At 48.4% G+C, this 20,033-nt stretch overlaps 1 pseudogene; it reads right to left on the bottom strand.

The window, feature by feature from the left end:
- LOC130594470 (dynein regulatory complex subunit 4-like) overlaps positions 1-19,929 on the bottom strand; it is a 48,661-nt pseudogene extending 28,732 nt beyond the window's left edge.
- Between the last annotated feature and the right edge of the window lie 104 nt (positions 19,930-20,033).

The following is a 20,033-nucleotide window of genomic DNA, read 5'->3' as shown; positions in this document are numbered from 1 at the left end:
CGTCTCCCCCCCCCTGCACCGGGGCTCTCCCCTTCCCCGCTCCCGGAGGAACGGGGAGGAGGATCGAGAGAGTGCAACTCCTACGGGTTGAGACAAGAACAGTCCAGCAACAAATCACCACCGCTACTATCAGCTAAAACAATGATAAGGGAAAATAACAAGAGAAGAGAATACGATACCACCGGCCAAGAAAGCGAGTTCCACCCAGAAGCCCCTGTCCTTCCGGGTAACTCCCAGTTACCCCTGGGCATGATGTGCTGTGGTATGGAATACCTCTTTGGTCAGTTTGGGTCAGGTGTCCTGTCTCTGCTTCCTCCCGGCTTCCCCTCCTCCCTGGCAGAGCATGAGCCTCACAAAGTCCTTGGCCAAACCAAAACATCTCTATCAGTTCTGTTCCCAGGACGAAAGTCAAAACACAGCACTGCACCAGCTACCAAGAAGAAGAAACATGACTGCTACTGCTGAACCCAGGACAAACTTTAACGAGTTGTGCAGTATATCTGCACATCAAGTCAATAAGGTATACAAATTAACTACTACTGGATGAATATCCTCCACAATTTTGTTGATTGCTCTGAGATCTTGAACTAATCTGTAACTTTTCCCATCGGATTTCTTTAATGGCAAGATAGGAGTATTCTGATTCACATTCAATTAATAAACCATATTTAAAAAAAAAATTATTTCTTTGATTCCCTTTTGATCCTCCAGTTTTAAGGGATTGTCCTGGGTTTAGCAGTAGCAGTCATTTTTTCTCCCTCTTAGTAGCTGGTGCAGCTCTGTGTTTTGACTTTCAGCCTGGGAACAGAGCTGATAACACCAATGTTTTTAGTTACTGCTCAAATGTTTACACTGGCCATACGACTTTGTGAGTCTCATGCTCTGCCAGGGAGGAGGGGAAGCTGAGAGAAAGCAGAGACAGGACACCTGACCCAATCTAGCCAAAGAGGTATTCCATACCACAACACGTCATGCCCGGGGAGGTAACTGGGAGTTACCCAGAAGGACACTCTCTTCTCGGTAGGGCTCGTTTCGGCGGGTTGTATTGAATTCTCTTCCCTTGTTATTTCTCTTATCATTATTATTATTGGTGGTAGCAGTAGTGATTTGTGTTATACCTCAGTTACTGGACTGTTCTTATCTCAAACCGTGGGAGTTACATTCTTCCGATTCTCCTCCCCATCCCGGGGGGGGGGGGGGGGGTGAGGGGGAAGGAAAGAAAGGGGGGGGGCAGTAGAAACTGTGTGACTGACTTGGTTTAAAACACAACAGGGATATTGTTTATTCTAATTGGGCAGGCCCCCCTTTTATTTCTACTTTAACAGGCAAAGCGGTTTTTTGCCTTACCTGGAACTTCAGATGCCCATACTTCCAGATATACCTGATTAAGGATTTCTTCTATTTCAGGGAGGTCCTCCTGTTTGCTTTTCTGTTGAATTAAAGATAAACTCAAAACTTCAATTAATTGAGAGTTTTTGGCTTTTAATTCCATTTTGCCTTCTTTAAATGCTTCTTCTCGCCCTAATAAAGATTTTTGGAGAATTTGGCATGTATAAAAATTTATGCATTCCTATTTCTTTTCCCAATTTATACTCTAAAGTTTTCAGAAAGAATGCTTTTTTTGGTTTTGTTTCTTTGTTGTTTGTTTTTTTGTTTGTTGTATTTTTTCTTGGTGGCCAGTAGCTCCCACATCTGTAACAAATTCTTTTCCTCTGATTTAACGTCAAATAAGTTGCTCCTGTATCCACTTAAAAATTCCACTTTATTTCCTCTAGTCCCTATTTTTAATTTAATCAGTGGATCTGCTATGGTAGATTCCCCAGGTCCCCATCAGTCTAGTTCCAATTCAGTCACTGGAGCCACCCCATAGCACTCCCCCCAGGTCAGTCTCACTTCCAACATCCAAACTCCTTACAGTATGCACACTAACCCCATCCCACAGGAGAATTCAATTTCTCACCTCTGCCTGACATTCCTCCTCTACCTCTGCCTCGTCCTCTCACATTAGTCCCTCCACCAGTTTCTACTTTTCCCAAAGGAGCCACTGTAGCCATGCCTATAGCACGACTCAGCTCTTTCTTCTCTACATGTTCCCAATTCCTATACACTCTCCACACTTCTTTAACATTCTCAAGTCCTTCTGCTCTGTTGCCAGTGACAGCAACCTCTTCCTCCTTATCAGTAACAGGGCAGATGCCAAGAGTGCTCCTCTCAGAGGTACCTGTGATGCATAATCCCCCAACCTATCTTCCTGATTACTCTGTTTGGTTTGTTTTCTTTTTTAACTTTAAACATCATTCCCCCAATATCACAGGCTAAACAACATCTCTCCAGCTTTGCTTTCTGTTTTTCCCTGTTCTTTTCCAAAGCCAAAATTAGGGATCTGGCAGAGCTATATTAATTTCACATTTAGTCTGCCACTCTGGGTGGTTTCTTAAAGTGAAAAACATATCTGCACACGTCACTTCTTCCCATTTTCCCTGGCACCTCAAAAGCAACATTAATGGTAACAATGTATTATAATTCAGAGTTCCATTTTTAGGCCATTTCTCCTGATCCCACAGAGTAGACAACAGCCACCACTGGTTAAAATATTTCACCAACATTTTCTTATTTACTGAGCCCCCAGGAAACCCTCCCAGCTCTTTCCAATGTGCCAAAATGCACCCTAAAGGACTCTTTTTTAAGATCTATCCACTCTGCCAATTTCCCATTATCAATCTCGCATTCACACACACGGGATCCCACAGAAATGCTCCACACAGTTACAATATTTGAGACAGAGACTAAAACTGTATCAAACAAACAACAATTAACAGTTATAACAGTATGTCACCAATACCAAAATCACAAGACCAAAATCATAATTATAACAAGCCACAACATAAGTCAAACACCAGTAAAATACAAAATCTTTTCTGCAAGACAACCACTGCGTCTTGTAGGACCCAAACTACAAGATGCCCCTTGCTTCTTGTGGGTGTATACCAAACCCAGAAAATCCAAAACCTTTTCTACAAGACACCCACTGCATCTTGCAGGACCCAAACCACAAGATGCCCCTGCTTCTTGTGGGTGTATACCAAATGGACGCTAGCAGTTGGGTATACGCCTTTACCTACAAGATTTCCTATCTCGATTTACGGAAGGCTTCCAAACCTTGCATATGTTCTACCAAACCAATTTACCAAACCAAGATGCCCTTACGGACTATATAAAAGAAAAGAATACCTTTTATGAAGATGATCCTTGTCTGTTCCCGCAGTGATCCAAATGAGCCCTTATTTACAACCCTGTTCTTCAATCAACCCCATTCTTCAATCCACCCTGTTCTTCAATCAACCCCATTCTTCACCTAGGAATCCCTCCTCCCCATTCCTGCACATTCTAGGGTCTCCAAGTTACTGGTGTCTGTGGAAAACACCATCCCACCCCACGGAGAGAGTCAGGAGGCTCCTGCTCACACGCTGGGGCTGGGAGGGCTCAGCCTGAAGCCCTACCGCCTCCCTGTGCAGCAGACACACCTCGCACAGAGCTCCAGCCAGGCCAGGGATATACCAGGTGCTTGTTTTTCACCACCACCTTGTTGGTCAGCTCCTGCTCCTTCAGCTCTGTGAAAGTGTTGTTTTCGCATATTGAGGATGAGGCTTTGCAATATTAAGGCTTTATATTAAGACTTTGCAATATTGGGGTTGGGGCTAAGTTACTAAGGAAACAAAACAAAGGGTTTGAAAGGGTTTCTCAGCCTGGAGGAGAGAAGGCTGCGTAGAGACCTCATAGCAGCCTTCCAGTATCTGAAGGGGGGCTATAGGGATGCTGGGGATGTACTATTCATTAGGGACTGTAGTGACAGGACAAGGGGTAAGGGTTAAAACTTAAACAGGGGAAGTTTAAATTAGATATAAGTGTGGAATACCAACTCACTCCTCTAATAGAGATAACAGAGTTTTACTGAGGGACAAAGTCAATAATGCAAAAGCAACAGCGCTGGGCGCGTGACTGTAGCCAGAGGCACACTGATTAGTATTTGTTACAGGATAATATATTTTCACTATTGCATTAGTCTGATTCGGAGAAATCTCCAGGAACTCGCCAACAAAGTTTTAAATTGACAAGCAGGTATGCTTTATTGCAGCACCGGGAGACACGGGGGATTGCTCCTCCAAGTGTGTCTCTGCCAAGCATCAACCAGGCTGTGATTATAATGTCCTTAAACATACACATTCATTAGATTATATACGTTGCATCATACTTTTTAGAGAAGGCCTCCTGTATGCATACAAAAATGTGGTAGTGGGCTTTTGGACACCTGGTGGTTATTTTTTCATCACTTTAAGATGGTTGTCATATCAGTAACCACCATGTGGTTCTGGCAAAGCTTATCTTAGTAATTTCCTTTTCTCTATAGTTGCTAACAAAGCCTAACATTCTTGAGGTTACTTATTTACAACCCTATTCTTCAATCAACCCCATTCAAGTCATATACATAATCATAATTCCAGCATATAGGCAGGGAATATTATAACTAGCTCCAGGAACTTATTATCATAAGTCTCCTCCTCTTGGCATCTGCACAATGCTCTCTGGTGATTGTGGGCAGGGGTCTTGAGGATGAAGTAAGCAGTGTTCCTCTTGTGAGTAGGGGTCTTCAAGATGAAGTAAGCAGTCTTCCTCGCAGTGTACTTTTCACCTTTGGCACAGTTGAACACCCCACTAATCTCAGAACTAGCTGAAACCAGCCATATCTATAATTCTCCTGATAGTGGGCAAAGATTTAGAACAGTGTGACCTTCCTGCAAAATTTATTGCAGGACAGGAGTATGCAAAGCTAGCAGATGCTTGGGAGGCTCTGTCTCTAACTGATAAGTAGAAGGATGGTGTGAAATAACTCATTCATGTTTAGTGGGGCCACTAAATCCTGTTATCTCACCACAGACTTACAACACAAACACTGGTCTTTATCTTTGACCTAAGTTAAGTTAAAAAGTACTTTAACTCATTTTTTCCAGGGACTAGCTTTTCTTATATCAAGCCCCCTCCCCGCCCCTTCTTTCTTAAACCTTTACAAATTCTTTTGCTGTGTGACTCCATTTTGCTCAAGAGTTCTGGCCATTTTCAACTTGTTGTCTAATCTTGTGCCCTTAGCGAGCTTTTTTTCCGTTATTGTGAACTCATACAGTTATGTCCACATAGCAACACCTATGATTTGCGATAACCAATACATTTACGTGTTTATCACATTGGGCAACCCATTCCAGTCAAATGCTTTGCACAAGTCCAGGTAGATGACGTCAGACTTCTCTACCCCTGTCCATCAGTTCCATAGCCCCATCACAGACGGCCACCAAATTGGTCAGGCAAGATTTCCCCTTAGTGAAGCCATGCTGGCTGTCACCAACCACCTCATTGTTTTTCATGTGTCTTAGCATGCCTTCCAGGAGACTCTGCTCCAAGATTTTGCCAGGCACAGAGGTGAGACTGGCTGGTCTGTAATTCCCTGGGTCATCCATTTTCCCCTTCTTGAATATGGGGGTTATATTTCCCTTTTTCCAGTCATTGGGAACTTCACCTGACTGCCATGATTTTTCAAATATGATGGCCAGTGGCTTAGCAACTTCATGAAGTAAGTAGTGAAACCAGCCATATCACTAATTCTTCTGATAACTAGCAAAGATTTAGAACACTCTGAAATCCCTGCAAAATTTATTGCAGGATGGGTAGACAAGGAGTATCCCAGGCTAGCAGATGTTTGGGAGGCTCTGTCTCTAAACTAACTGATAAGTAGAAGGATGGTGTGAAATAACTCATTCATGTTTAGTGGGGCCACTAAATCCTGTTATCTCACCACAGACTTACAACACAAACACTGTTCTTTAAAGCTAAAGGTACTTTAGAAGACTAGTGTGAAACAATTTACTTATGTTTAGTGGGGCCACTAAATTCCACAGATTTGCAACATAAACAATGTTCTAATGTTCTCTTTCTACAACCTAAGTTAAGCTAAAAAGTACTTTATGTTTTCCAGGCACTAACTTTTCTTATACTGAGCCCCCCCCCCCCCCTTCTTTTACCTTTTGTTGTGGTTTAAACCCAGCCAGCCATAAATCACACAGTCGCTCTCTCACTCCTGCCCTTTCTTTTCCTCCCCCTACTCCCGGAGGGACAGAGAGGAGAATCAAAAAGAATGCAACTCCCATGGGCTGAGATAAGAACAGTTTAGTAACTAAGGTATAACACAAATCACTACTGCTACCACCAATAATAATAATGATAAAGGAAATAACAAGGGAAGAGAATACAACACCTCACCACCCACCAACCAATAACTCACTCCCCCTCCAGACCAAGCACCAACCAATACCTAGTCCAACCCCGCAGAAAACTAGCCCTTCCGGGTAACTCTGTTACATCCTGGGCATGACATGCTGTGGTATGGAATACTTCTTTGGTCAGTTTGGGTCAGGTGTCCTGTCTCTGCTTCCTCCCGGCTTCCCCTCCTCCCTGGCAGAGCATGAGGCTCAGAAAGTCCTTGGCAATACCAAACATTTGAGCAGTAACTAAAAACATTGGTGTTATCAGCACCGTTCCCAGGCCGAAAGTCAAAAACACAGTGCTGCACCAGCTACTAAGAAGGAGAAAAAATGACTGCTACTGCTGAACCCAGGACACCTTTACAAATTCTTTCACTATGTGAGTCCATTTTGCTCAAGAGTTCTGGCCATTTTTAACTTGTTGTCTAATCTTGTGTCTTTATCGAGCTTTGTTTCTGTTACTGTGAACTCATACAGTTATATCCACATAGCCACATGTATGATTTGCGAAAGCCAATACATTTATATGCTTATCACATAATGAAGAAATTCTTTACTGTTAGGGTGGTGAGGCACTGGAATGGGTTGCCCAGGGAAGTTGCGAATGCTCCATCCCTGGTGGTGTTCAAGGCCAGGTTGGTTTAGTATGCAGTGTCCCTGCCCATGGCAGGGGGTTTGGAAGCAGATGAACTTAAGGTCCTTTCCAACCCTAACTATTCTATGGTTCTATGGTTCTGTGGTTCTATTCTAAATACCATGACTCAAACAGACACACTCTGTTTGAGAAGACAATGTCATCTCTGGATGAAAAATATATTCTGTGGTTAAAAAGACTATCTTCGTACAAACCATGAAACTAAGCTGGTGCAAACTGGTTCTGTAGTTAAACAGTAAGTTGGGGTACCACATGTCTGCCAGACAGTTATGAAATTGAACCATAAAAGGAGATAAATAAATAAGAGGAAGGGGTGTACAAAATTGAGTAAGGGGAGATGTAAGGCTGGAGAGTATGGAACTCTGTCTGGGGACAGGTGAGCAGTCCACAGAGAGTTTGTGGGCCAGGGTTAAAGGGAACATAGCTATGGGAGACATTACTGTGGGGATCTGTTACAGACCGCCTGATCAAGGAGAACCTGTGGATGAAGCACTCTATAGACAGATAGGAAAAGCCTCACGCTCGCATGCCCTTGTTCTCATGAGTGACTTCAACCACCCTGACATCTGGTACGGCCCGGCACAAGCAATCCAGGAGGTTCCTCGACTGTGTAGAAGACAACTTCCTTATGCAAGTAATAGAGGAGCTGACAAGCAAAGGTGCCGTGCTTGACCTCGTGCTCACCAACAGGGAAGGGCTCGTTGGAAATGTGACGCTCCAGGGCAGCCTTGGATGCAGCGATCATGAAATGCTCGAATTTGAGATCCTCAGGACAGTGAGAAGAGCGTGCAGCAAGCTCACTGCCCTGGACTTCAGAAGAGCAGACTTTGGCCTCTTCAGGAACCTGCTTCGGAAGGTTCCATGGGATACAGCCCTAGAGGGCAGAGGGGCCCAAGACTGTTGGTTGATATTCAAGGATCACCTGCTGCAAGCTCAGGAGTGTTGCATCCCAACCAGAAGGAAGTGCAGCAGGAGGGGCAGGAGACCTCCTTGGATGGATAAGGAGCTCCTGAGGAAAATTCAATTGAAAAAAGAGGCTTATAATAAGTGGAAGCAAGGACAGGTGGCATGGGAAGAGTACAGGGATGCTGTCCGAGAAGCTAGGGACCAGGTTAGGAAAGCTAAGGCTCAGTTAGAATTAAACTTAGCTAGAGGTATTAAAGATAACAGGAAGGGATTCTACAGGTACATAGCAAATAAAAAACAGATGAGGGACAATGTGGGCCCTCTCCAGAAGCTCTCAGGAGAACTGCCTACACAGGATTTGGAGAAGGCTGAAGTTCTGAATGACTTCTTTGCTTCGGTCTTCACTGCCAAAGGCTCTGACTGCACCACCCAAGTCTTGGAAGGCAGATGCAGGGACTGTGAGAATGAAGACCTTGCGCCCACTGTAGGAGAGGAACTGGTTCGAGACCATCTTAAAAATCTGAATGTGCACAAGTCCATGGGTCCTGATGAGATCCATCCGCAGGTCCTGAAGGAGCTGGCAAATGAAGTTGCGAAGCCGCTGGCCATCATATTTGAGAAATCATGGCAGTCAGGTGAACTTCCCGATGACTGGAAAAAGGGAAATATAACCCCCATATTCAAGGAGGGGAAAATGGATGACCCAGGGAATTACAGACCAGTCTCACATCTGTGCCTGGCAAAATCTTGGAGCAGATTCTCCTGGAAGGCATGCTAAGGCACATGAAAATCAACAAGGTGCTTGGTGACAGCCAGCATGGCTTCACTAAGGGGAAATCCTGCCTGACCAATTTGGTGGCCTTCTATGATGGGGCTACAGATCTGATGGACAGGGGTAGAGCAGTTGATGTCATCTACCTGGACTTGTGCAAAGCATTCGATATTGTCCCACATGACATCCTTGTCTCTAAATTGGAGAGACATCAATTTGATGGATGGACCACTCAGTGGATAAAGAACTGGCTGGATGGCCGCACACAAAGAGTTGGGGTCAATGGCTCAATGTCCGGCTGGAGACCAGTAACGAGTGGTGTCCCTCAGGGATCAGTGTTGGGACCGGTCTTGTTTAACATCTTCGTCGCTGACATGGACAGTGGGATTGAGTGTGCCCTCAGCAAGTTTGCCGATGGCACCAAGCTGTGTGGATCGGTTGATACGCTGGAGGGAAGGAATGCCATCCAGAGGGACCTTGACACACTTGTGAGGTGGGTTGATGCCAACCTCATGAGGTTTAACCATGACAAGTGCAAGGTCCTACACTTGGGTCGGAGCAATCCCAGGCACAGCTACAGGTTGTGCAGAGAAGAGATTCAGAGCAGCCCTGCGCAGAAGGACTTGGGGGTGCTGGTCAATGAGAAAATGAACATGAGCTTGCAGCCCAGAAAGCCAACTGTATCCTGGGCTGCATCAAAAGGAGCGTGACCAGCAGGTTGGAGGAGGTGATCCTGCCCCTCTACTCTGCTTTTGTGAGACCTCACCTGGAGTATTGTGTGCAGTTCTGGTGTCCTCAACATAAAAAGGACATGGAACTGTTGGAACAAGTCCAGAGAAGGGCCACGAGGATGATCAGGGGACTGGAGCACCTCCCTTATGAAGACAGGCTGAGGAAGTTGGAGCTGTTCAGCCTGGAGAAGAGAAGGCTGCGTGGAGACCTCATAGCAGCTTTCCAGTATCTGAAGGGGGCCTATAGGGATGCTGGAGAGGGACTCTTCATTAGGGACTGTAGTGACAGGAGAAGGGGTAATGGGTTAAAACTTAAACAGGGGAAGTTTAGGTTGGATATAAGAAGGAAATTCTTTCCTTTTAGGGTGGTGAGGCACTGGAATAGGTTGCCCAGGGAGGTTGTGAATGCTCCATCCCTGTCAGTGTTCAAGGCCAGGTTGTACGAGGCCTTGGGTGATATGATTTAGCGTAAGGTGTCCCTGCCCACGGCAGGGGGGTTGAAACTAGATGATCTTAAGGTCCTTTCCAACCCTAACTATTCTATGATTCTAACCAGAGGCGGGACAGTTAGCACGTAGATTACACGTCAGATAGGCTGTAAACCTTGGAGTACCCAACCAGTGGGGAAACAAGGGAGGGAACCTGTGGACGGGATGAGAAATGTAAATCAAAGTTCTGCTTTTGCTGGGTGTGCCTACTTGCTAGGACACCCGTTTTTGCACAAACTTTAATATTAGCTGCTTCACTGCTGTGTCTAACTGAGGCCTGCCTGAACCTAGAAGCCATTTCTCACAAGCTTCACTTTCAAGGAGCACTTGTCTTTCTGCAGCTCCATCTCCTGGGCCAGCTTCACAGACAGGATGCCCTCTGCCTTCAGCTCAGTGAGGTTTTCCTGGTGTTTGTACAGCAGGTGCTTCACCTTCTGCTTGTAAACCTAAAGACAACTCACAGACCGGGTGAGGTTCTTCAGCAGGAGACACCCAGAGCTGGGATATTGGCTAAGATGCTCTTGGCTCACATCCCTCCCAGATCCTCCTCCTCTTCCCCCTTCCCTCTCTTCCTCAGAGCTGCCCGAGTCTCACCCCAATCTTGGGGCACTCTCAGACTTCTCCCCTCCCACCTTGATCTCCACTTGATGCTGTGTTGCAGAATGACTCTAAGAGCAGGACCATAGAGCCCTGGAGGACTGTGCGAGCAAGGCAGGGGCTGGCCCCCACAGGTAACCGGAAACCGGACATGGGAGGAGAATGTGGAGGAAGCTGTGTGGGGCTAACCAATACTGTTGTGCCAAGGAGGAGTGGCTGAATACCACTCCTATATATATGTGAACTGCGTCACAAATAAAGTAGAAGTTTGCTTATCACCCATATTGGGTTGGCCTGTCTGCTTCTCCTCGCCGCTTACAATGCTGCTCCTCCATCTCCCAGTCCTTGTTGCACAGCTCCACTCTCTTCTCCTCCAGCTGCCAGCGGGTGATCTCCCAGAGGGTGTGCATCATGTCATGCTCCAGCTGGAAATAGCTGTGCTCTTCCTGTTCCCAGTCCAGCTCCTCCTGGAGATGCACAATGTGCTTCTCCAGCTGCAAAGGAGAGAGGAAGAGTCAAGTAGGGGGACATGGAGGCCTCAGAAAGGTACCTTTGCAAGACACCCATGGCAAGCCATGTTGCAAACCTGACAGGACACAGTGGCATTTACTTGGATGAAGAAGAGCAGGAAAAAAGGGGAGAAGCCCTGACCTACCCTGGGCTCGACAGAACCCATCAGTCTCTGGAAGAACAGTAACAAAAACTTATAGGCAGCCTGGGCTCAGCTATTCTATCTCGCAGTGTCCAGTAACACCATTCTCATGTGCCTAAATACTCCCGAAGCATATAATCAGACTCGTTTAGGTTGGAAAAGGCCTTTAAGATCATCAAGTCCAACCATTAGCCTGGCACTGGCAAGTCCACCACTAAACCATGTCCCTAAGTGCCACATTTCCACATCTTTTAAATATCTCCAGGGATGGTGACTCCACCACTTCCCTGGGCAGCCGGCTCCAGTGCTTGACAACCCTTTTGGGGAAGAAATTGTTCCTAATATCCAGTCTAAACATCCCCTGGTGCAGCTAGAGGCCATTACCTCTTGTCCTATCGCTTGTTACTTGGGAAGAGAAACTGATCCCACCTTGCTACAACTTCCTTTCAAGTAGTTGTAGAGAGCGATAAGGTCTCCTCCCCTCAGCCTCCTTTTCTTCAGGCTAAGCAACCCCAGTTCCCTCAGCTACTCCTCACAAAACCTGTGTTCCAGGCCCTTCACCAGCTTTGTTGACTTTCTCTGGACCCACTCCAGCACCACAGTTTCTTGTAGTGAGTGGCCCAGAACTGAACACAGGATTTGAGTTGTGGCCTTACCAGTACCGAGCACAGGGGGAGGGGGACAATCACCTCCCTAGTCCTGTAGGATGAGGTGGCTGCTCCTTCCAGGAACAGGGAGAACTGCCCCTACATAGCCCAGACAGGCATTAGGCAGCAAAAGAAACCCCATCTGCTTGTTTCCATCATGCTCAGCAACCCGTTGTCCCCAGAGACAGATGCTAAACAGGGGTCCTGAGCACAATGCCCTCATGCTCAAGGGTGGGCTGCAAGATGGAGGTTCTCTCATCTCCTCCTTGCTCATGCCCGTTGGGAATAAGGCATCAACCACTGCTGGACTTTTGCTCACATTCCCTTTTTTTCCAACATTCTTTTTGGGTGCTGTCCTGGGTTCAGCAGTAGCAGTCATGTTTTTTCCTTTGTGTTAACTGGTGCAGTGCTGTGTTTTGACTTCTAGTTTTGAGAACAGCGTTGGTGAAGCCGATGTTGTCGGTTGTTGCTAAGTGATGTTTACCCTGACCAAGGACTCTGTGAGGCTCATGCTCTGCCAGGGAGGAGGGGAAGCTGTGAGGAAGCAGAGACGGGGCGCCTGACCCGGGCTAGCCGGGGAGGTATTCCATACCACAGCACGTCATGCCCGGGGTGGGGGGTAACTGGGAGTTACCCGGAAGGACAGGAGCTTCCGGGTGGAACTCGTTTTCTTGGCCGGTGGTATCGTATTCTCTTCCCTTGTTATTTTCCCTTATCATTGTTTTAGCTGATAGTAGCGGTGGTGATTTGTTGCTGGACTGTTCTTGTTTCAACCCGTAGGAGTTGCACTCTCGCGATCCTCCTCCCCGTTCCTCCGGGAGCGGGGAAGGGGAGAGCCCCGGTGCAGGGAGGGGGGGAGACGAACACGGACCTTGATTGTTGTCAGCTCGGCACCACTCACTGGGAGTGAGTGAACAAGTTACCTGACTGGGTTTAAACCACGACAGTTCTTTTTTGGCGCCCAACGTGGGGCATGAGGGGTTGAGATAAGAACAGATCTAACTGGATTGATAGTCACTCGTCACAATGCTGATTTATTGGCTCTCAAGGTTTTTCCTCTTGATCTCACAGTTTCAGTATACCATATCTTACGTCCATCCGGTATTGGCTGTATTAGTGTTTTTCAAGTGTGGGGCTTGGGCTAAGGTTTTTATCCCATTGTACTTTATGGTAATGACTTGTAATACAATAGAATCATTGATCATGAAACTGATCTGGCTTATGTTCCCAGTGTGGTCACCACCTTTATACTTTGGGAGGTATATGATGGAGGTGCTTAGCAATTACACATCTTTTTTCTCCTTCTCAGGTGCTCAACCTGTGAAGGAGACATCCTTTTACCCTCCTAGTCGTCCCCCCAGACCATTTACATTTGAGAGTTTTGAATTTTTTAAATGGCCTTTTAATGCTCTTGAGACTTGTTTGCTGATGGTGATGGGAATCACCATGCTAACACGCATACAGAGTGTGTTTTGCCCACTACTGATTTCAAGAGTTAAGCAGATTCAGGTTTGGGTCTTGTCTGGGGTCAAACGACGATGTAGGAGGACCGAGAGATTTTCCCAGAGGCTGGACAGCCATGAGTGGCAGGGTGTGTGGGATAGTATGGGCAAGTATCTAGGTCAGTGGGCCCCTCCAGTATTTTGGAATTTCACTACCGAACAACTGCAAAATCCAGAAGAATTAGTAAAACACTTAAATGAGGTGTGTGGTCATTCTGGCCATACCAGAGATGGACAAATCACGGCAACGTGCTGGGGCTTGGCCTATGCTTACAGGGCCTTGTTCAACACTATCCAGCACCTTCAAAAGGAAAAGAATGTCGGCGGATTTGAGGGCAAAGTAACAGTCGCTACTCAAACTTTGGCTGCAATGAACTGCGCAGCTACCCCAGTGGCAAGTACAGCAGCTGCTCAAACTTCAACTGCAACAGACAGCGCGGTTACCCCAGCTCCAAGCACGGTAGCTACACCACCCCCAGCAACAAGTACAGTCGCTACTCAAACCACAGTGATAATCACTGCAGCCAAACCAGAGGACCAATTCGTACCAATATCAGTTGCCCCTGTACGCAAGAGAACAAGCAAAAAGGAGGCAAAAAGGGTGAAGCGAGATGAAGAACCAATGAATTCACCACCCGGTCCAGAATCTGATCAGGAGTCATCCTCACATGACGAAGAAGAAGAAGAAGAGGTAACTTCTCGACCTCGGACCTCAACCGAGCTGCGGAATATGCGAAAAGATTTTACCCGTCAACCAGGGGAGCACATCATCACCTGGTTACTCCGATGCTGGGACAATGGGGCCGATGGTCACGAACTAGAAGGTACAGAAGCCAAGCAGCTGGGATCACTTGCTAGAGAAGGGGGAATTGACAAAGCAATTGCAAGAGAGAAAAAGTCCCTCAGCCTTTGGAGGAGGCTCTTGGCAGCTGTGAAAGAAAGGTTTCCGTACAAGGACGATGTTACGAGTCGTTCGGCCAAGTGGACTACTATAGACAAAGGCATCCAGTCTCTGAGGGAATCGGCCATCGTAGAGATGATCTATCACATCAAGCCGAATAACGGGGATACACCTATAGATCCAGATGAAGTTGAATGTACACGACCCATGTGGCGAAAACTTACACGGAATGCACCGTCATCATATGCCCATTCATTGGCAACAGTGACCTGGAATGACATAGTACCACTAACAGTGGATGAAATGGTTCATAAACTCCGAGAGTTCGAAGACAATCTCACTCCTTCCATCATCTCAGCTGTGAAAAAACTGTCCCAGGACCTCGACAAATTGAGGGACGATGTATCTGATTTATCCAACTCCTCACGTGTACCAACACGCGTCTCAGCTATTAACAAAAGACGTCCTATTGTTCAAGAGAGGAGATACAGAAGGTATACGCCACGGGGTACCCTATGGTTTTACCTGCTGGATCACGGAGAAGACATGACAAAGTGGGATGGAAAACCTACTTCAGCTTTGGAGGAACGGGTGAGTGAACTGAAGAGGGGAGCAAGGGCCAAGACTGATCGTCCCATGAGAGCTACGGCTTCAGTCTCTGGTGAGCAGTTTCCCAGATGGAGTGGAAGAGCTGATTTTACTCCAGCTCCTGTGATAACGAAGAATAATCCCTTTCAACACGACTTAAGTGTCCAATGCTGTGACGACCATTAGAGGGGCCCTGCCTCCAGCCAGGTGGAGGTAGGGGACAATCGGATTTACTGGACTGTGTGGATCAGATGGCCTGGCACATCAGTCCCACAGAAGTATAAGGCTCTAGTAGATACCGGTGCACAGTGTACCCTGATGCCATCAAGCTGTCAAGGGGTGGAACCCATCTATATTTCTGGAGTAACAGGAGGATCCCAAGAGTTGACTGTGCTGGAGGCTGAAATCAGCCTGACTGGGAGGGAGTGGCAAAAGCACCCTATTGTGACTGGTCCAGAGGCTCCATGCATCCTCGGCATAGACTACCTCAAGAGAGGGTACTTCAAAGACCCAAAAGGGTACCGGTGGGCTTTTGGTATTGCTGCTTTGGAGACTGAGGAAATTGAGCAGCTGTCCACCTTGCCTGGTCTCTCAGAAGATCCCTCTGCTGTGGGGTTGCTGAAAGTTGAAGAACAACAAGTGCCAATTGCGACCACAACAGTGCACCGGCGGCAATATCGCACCAACCGAGACTCCCTGATTCCCATCCATCAGCTGATCCGTAGACTGGAGAGTCAGGGGGTGATCAGCAGGACCCGCTCACCCTTCAATAGCCCCATATGGCCAGTGCGAAAGTCTAATGGAGAATGGAGACTAACAGTAGACTATCGTGGCCTGAATGAAGTCACACCACCATTGAGTGCTGCCGTACCGGACATGCTAGAACTTCAGTATGAACTAGAGTCAAAAGCAGCCAAGTGGTATGCCACGATTGATATTGCCAATGCATTTTTCTCCATTCCTTTGGCAGCAGAGTGCAGGCCACAGTTTGCTTTTACTTGGAGGGGTGTCCAGTTCACTTGGAACCGACTGCCCCAGGGGTGGAAACACAGCCCTACCATTTGCCATGGACTGATCCAGACTGCACTGGAACAGGGGCAAGCTCCAGAACACCTGCAATACATTGATGACATTATTGTGTGGGGCGATACAGCGGAAGAAGTCTTTGAGAAAGGGAGGAAAATAATCCAAATCCTGCTGAAAGCCGGTTTTGCCATAAAACGGAGTAAGGTCAAGGGACCTGCACAGGAGATTCAATTTTTGGGAATAAAATGGCAAGATGGACGTAGACAGATCCCCACAGATGTGATCAACAAGATAACAGCAATGTCTCCACCAACTAATAAGAAAGAAACGCAAGCTTTCTTGGGTGCAGTGGGGTTCTGGAGAATGCACATCCCAAATTACAGTTCGATTGTAAGCCCTCTCTATCATGTGACCCGGAAGAAGAATGATTTTAAATGGGGCCCTGAGCAGCAACAAGCCTTTGAGCAAATTAAACGCGAGATAGTTCATGCAGTAGCCCTTGGACCAGTCCGGACCGGACCAGATGTAAAAAATGTGCTGTACACTGCAGCTGGGGAGAACGGTCCTACCTGGAGCCTCTGGCAGAAAGCTCCAGGGGAGACTCGAGGTCGACCCCTCAGCTTTTGGAGTCGGGGATACAAAGGATCTGAGGCCAGCTATACCCCAACTGAGAAAGAGATACTGGCAGCCTATGAAGGGGTTCGAGCTGCTTCGGAAGTGATTGGCACTGAAGCACAGCTCCTCCTGGCACCCCGGCTGCCCGTGCTGGGCTGGATGTTCAAAGGCAGGGTCTCCTCTACACATCATGCAACTGATGCTACATGGAGTAAATGGGCTGCACTAATTACACAACGAACTCGAATAGGAAATCCCAGTCGTCCAGGCATTCTAGAAGTCATCATGGACTGGCCAGAGGGCAAAGATTTCGGAATGTCACCAGAGGAGGAGGTGGTGCGTGCTGAAGAGGCCCCACCATATAATAAACTGTCAGAAAGTGAAAAGCAGTATGCCTTGTTTACTGATGGCTCTTGCCGTATTGTGGGAAAGCATCGGAGATGGAAGGCAGCTGTATGGAGTCCTGGACGACAAGTTGCAGAAACTGCTGAAGGAGAGGGTGAATCGAGTCAATTTGCCGAGGTGAAAGCCATCCAGCTGGCCCTGGACATTGCTGAACGAGAAAAGTGGCCAGTACTTTATCTCTATACTGACTCATGGATGGTGGCAAATGCCCTGTGGGGGTGGTTGAAGCAATGGAAGCAGAGCAACTGGCAACGCAGAGGTAAACCCATCTGGGCTGCTGCACTGTGGAAAGATATTGCTGCCCGGGTGCAGAACCTGGTGGTGAAGGTACGTCATGTAGATGCCCATGTACCCAAGAGTCGGGCCACTGAGGAACACCAGAACAACCAACAAGTGGATAAAGCGGCTAAGATTGAAGTGGCTCAGATGGACTTAGATTGGCAACATAAAGGTGAATTATTTTTGGCCCGGTGGGCCCATGACACTTCAGGCCATCAGGGCAGAGATGCAACATATAGATGGGCCCGTGACCGAGGGGTGGACTTAACAATGGACACTATTGCCCAGGTTATTCATGAGTGTGAAACATGTGCTGCAATTAAACAAGCCAAGCGGTTAAAGCCTCTTTGGTATGGAGGACGATGGTTGAAGTATAAATATGGGGAGGCCTGGCAGATTGACTATATCACACTGCCACCAACCCGCCAAGGCAAGCGCCATGTGCTTACCATGGTGGAAGCAACCACCGGGTGGCTGGAAACATACGCTGTGCCCCATGCCACTGCCCGGAACACCATCCTGGGCCTTGAGAAACAGATTTTGTGGCGACACGGCACCCCAGAGAGAATTGAGTCAGACAATGGGACTCATTTCCGGAATAACCTTATAGATATTTGGGCCAAAGAGCATGGCATTGAGTGGGTATATCACATCCCCTACCATGCACCAGCCTCTGGGAAAATCGAATGGTACAATGGGCTGTTAAAAACTACACTGAGAGCGATGGGTGGGGGAACTTTCAAGCATTGGGATACACATTTATCAAAGGCCACCTGGTTGGTCAACACCAGAGGATCTGCCAACAGGGCTGGCCCAGCCCAGTCAGAACTTTTACATATTGTAGAGGGGGACAAAGTTCCCGTGGTGCATATGAAGAATTTGCTGGGGAAGACAGTCTGGGTTATTCCTGCTTCAGGTAAAGGCAAACCCACTCGTGGGATCGCTTTTGCTCAGGGACCTGGATATACTTGGTGGGTAATGCGGGAAGATGGGGAAGTCCGATGTATACCTCAAGGGGATTTGATTTTAGGGGAAAACAGCCAGTGAACTCAATTGTATGCTGTTGCCTGCTGTGTAATGCTTTTATAGCCCATCAACTAGATGTCTCCAGGTCACCAGCGACTGGCCCTGACTTCCCTCCAGCCATCATCCCAACAGAGAATGAACTTGGAACATCATGGACCGAATGGACTCGGCAGCATTATAGGGATTGGTCCATGCACTAAGAAAATGATTTTTTTCCTCTTGGTCTGTATGTATATGGATGTATATATGTGGGAGAGCGATGGTGTATTGAAAATGTGGGATCTGAGCACGACGTGAATGGTATGGAATAAGGGGTGGATAATGTCCTGGGTTCAGCAGTAGCAGTCATGTTTTTTCCTTTGTGCTAACTGGTGCAGTGCTGTGTTTTGACTTCTAGTTTTGAGAACAGCGTTGGTGAAGCCGATGTTGTCGGTTGTTGCTAAGTGATGTTTACCCTGACCAAGGACTCTGTGAGGCTCATGCTCTGCCAGGGAGGAGGGGAAGCTGTGAGGAAGCAGAGATGGGGCGCCTGACCCGGGCTAGCCGGGGAGGTATTCCATACCACAGCACGTCATGCCCGGGGTGGGGGGTAACTGGGAGTTACCCGGAAGGACAGGAGCTTCCGGGTGGAACTCGTTTTCTTGGCCGGTGGTATCGTATTCTCTTCCCTTGTTATTTTCCCTTATCATTGTTTTAGCTGATAGTAGCGGTGGTGATTTGTTGCTGGACTGTTCTTGTTTCAACCCGTAGGAGTTGCACTCTCTCGATCCTCCTCCCCGTTCCTCCGGGAGCGGGGAAGGGGAGAGCCCCGGTGCAGGGAGGGGGGGAGAGACGAACACGGACCTTGATTGTTGTCAGCTCGGCACCACTCACTGGGAGTGAGTGAACAAGTTACCTGACTGGGTTTAAACCCCGACAAGTGCCTAAGGAAAGACAGAAAAATCACAGTCACAGATTGGTTTGGGTTGGAAGGGACCTTAAAGCTCCTCCGGTTCCAGCCTCCTGCCACAGGCAGGGACACCTTCCACTAGACCAGGTTGTTCCAAGCCCCGTCCAACCTGGCCTTGAACACTGCCAGGGAGGGGGCAGACACAGCTTCTCTGGGCGCCCTGGGCCAGCGCCTCAGCACCCTCACAGGGAAGAGCTTCTTCCTAAGATCTCAATCTCATCTCTGGCAGGTTAAAGCCATTCAGCCTTGTCCTGTCCCTACAGGCCCTTGTCAAAAGCCCCTCTTCAGATTTCCTGTAGTCCCTTTAGGCACTAAAAGCTGCTCTAAGGTCTCCCCCGAGCCTTCTCTTCTCCAGGCTGAAGGGCTGCCACCAGCCCACACCACTAAGCCCCTTCATGGCAGGGGCGTACGAGGAGAACAGCGGGGAGCGCCAGAGCCGGGGATAATTCTGAGGCCTCCGAGGCCCTCCCCAAGATCGGAGTGGAGCGGGCCAAGCCTCCCCTTCCCACATCCCCCGGCTCCAGGGGACCCTTCAGTAACGGGTCAGAACCCCTCATACACCAGCCGGTGCCGGTCCCGGTGCCGGTCCCGGTTCCCCTCTCACCATGACGGCTGCCACCGGCGCCACAGTCTCCAGGCAATGGTCGAACTGATCTCGCGACCCTGGACACACCCCCTAGCAACGCGGCACTCCGCTTTAGCAACGGCGGCGGGGCCTACTCCAGGCCCGGCCAGCGGGGTCTCCGCGGTGACCGGTTCCGGCACCCCTCCGCGCCCCTAGGCTCCGTGCTGCGCTGCGGCCCCCTACACCCGCCGCTGGGGCCTCCGCCGCACCCCTGCACCCTCGGTCTCCGTGTGCGTGTCCCGGGTGTCCTCCATACCCCCGATCCCTGCCGTGCCTCCCCCTTCGCCTCGTGTCCGCCCCTCCCGGTGTTCCTGGTCCCGGGTGAGCCTGCCCTCGCCCCTCACCCCCTCAACCCCCG

Source organism: Pezoporus wallicus, unplaced genomic scaffold (assembly GCF_028554395.1).
Source record: "Pezoporus wallicus isolate ANWC-B61680 ecotype Strahan unplaced genomic scaffold, APGP_CSIRO_Pwel_v1 scaffold_1904, whole genome shotgun sequence".
NCBI classification, from domain to species: domain Eukaryota; kingdom Metazoa; phylum Chordata; class Aves; order Psittaciformes; family Psittacidae; genus Pezoporus; species Pezoporus wallicus.
The sequence above is the reverse complement of the archived record's forward strand: the minus strand, read 5'-3'. Positions and strand labels throughout refer to the sequence as shown.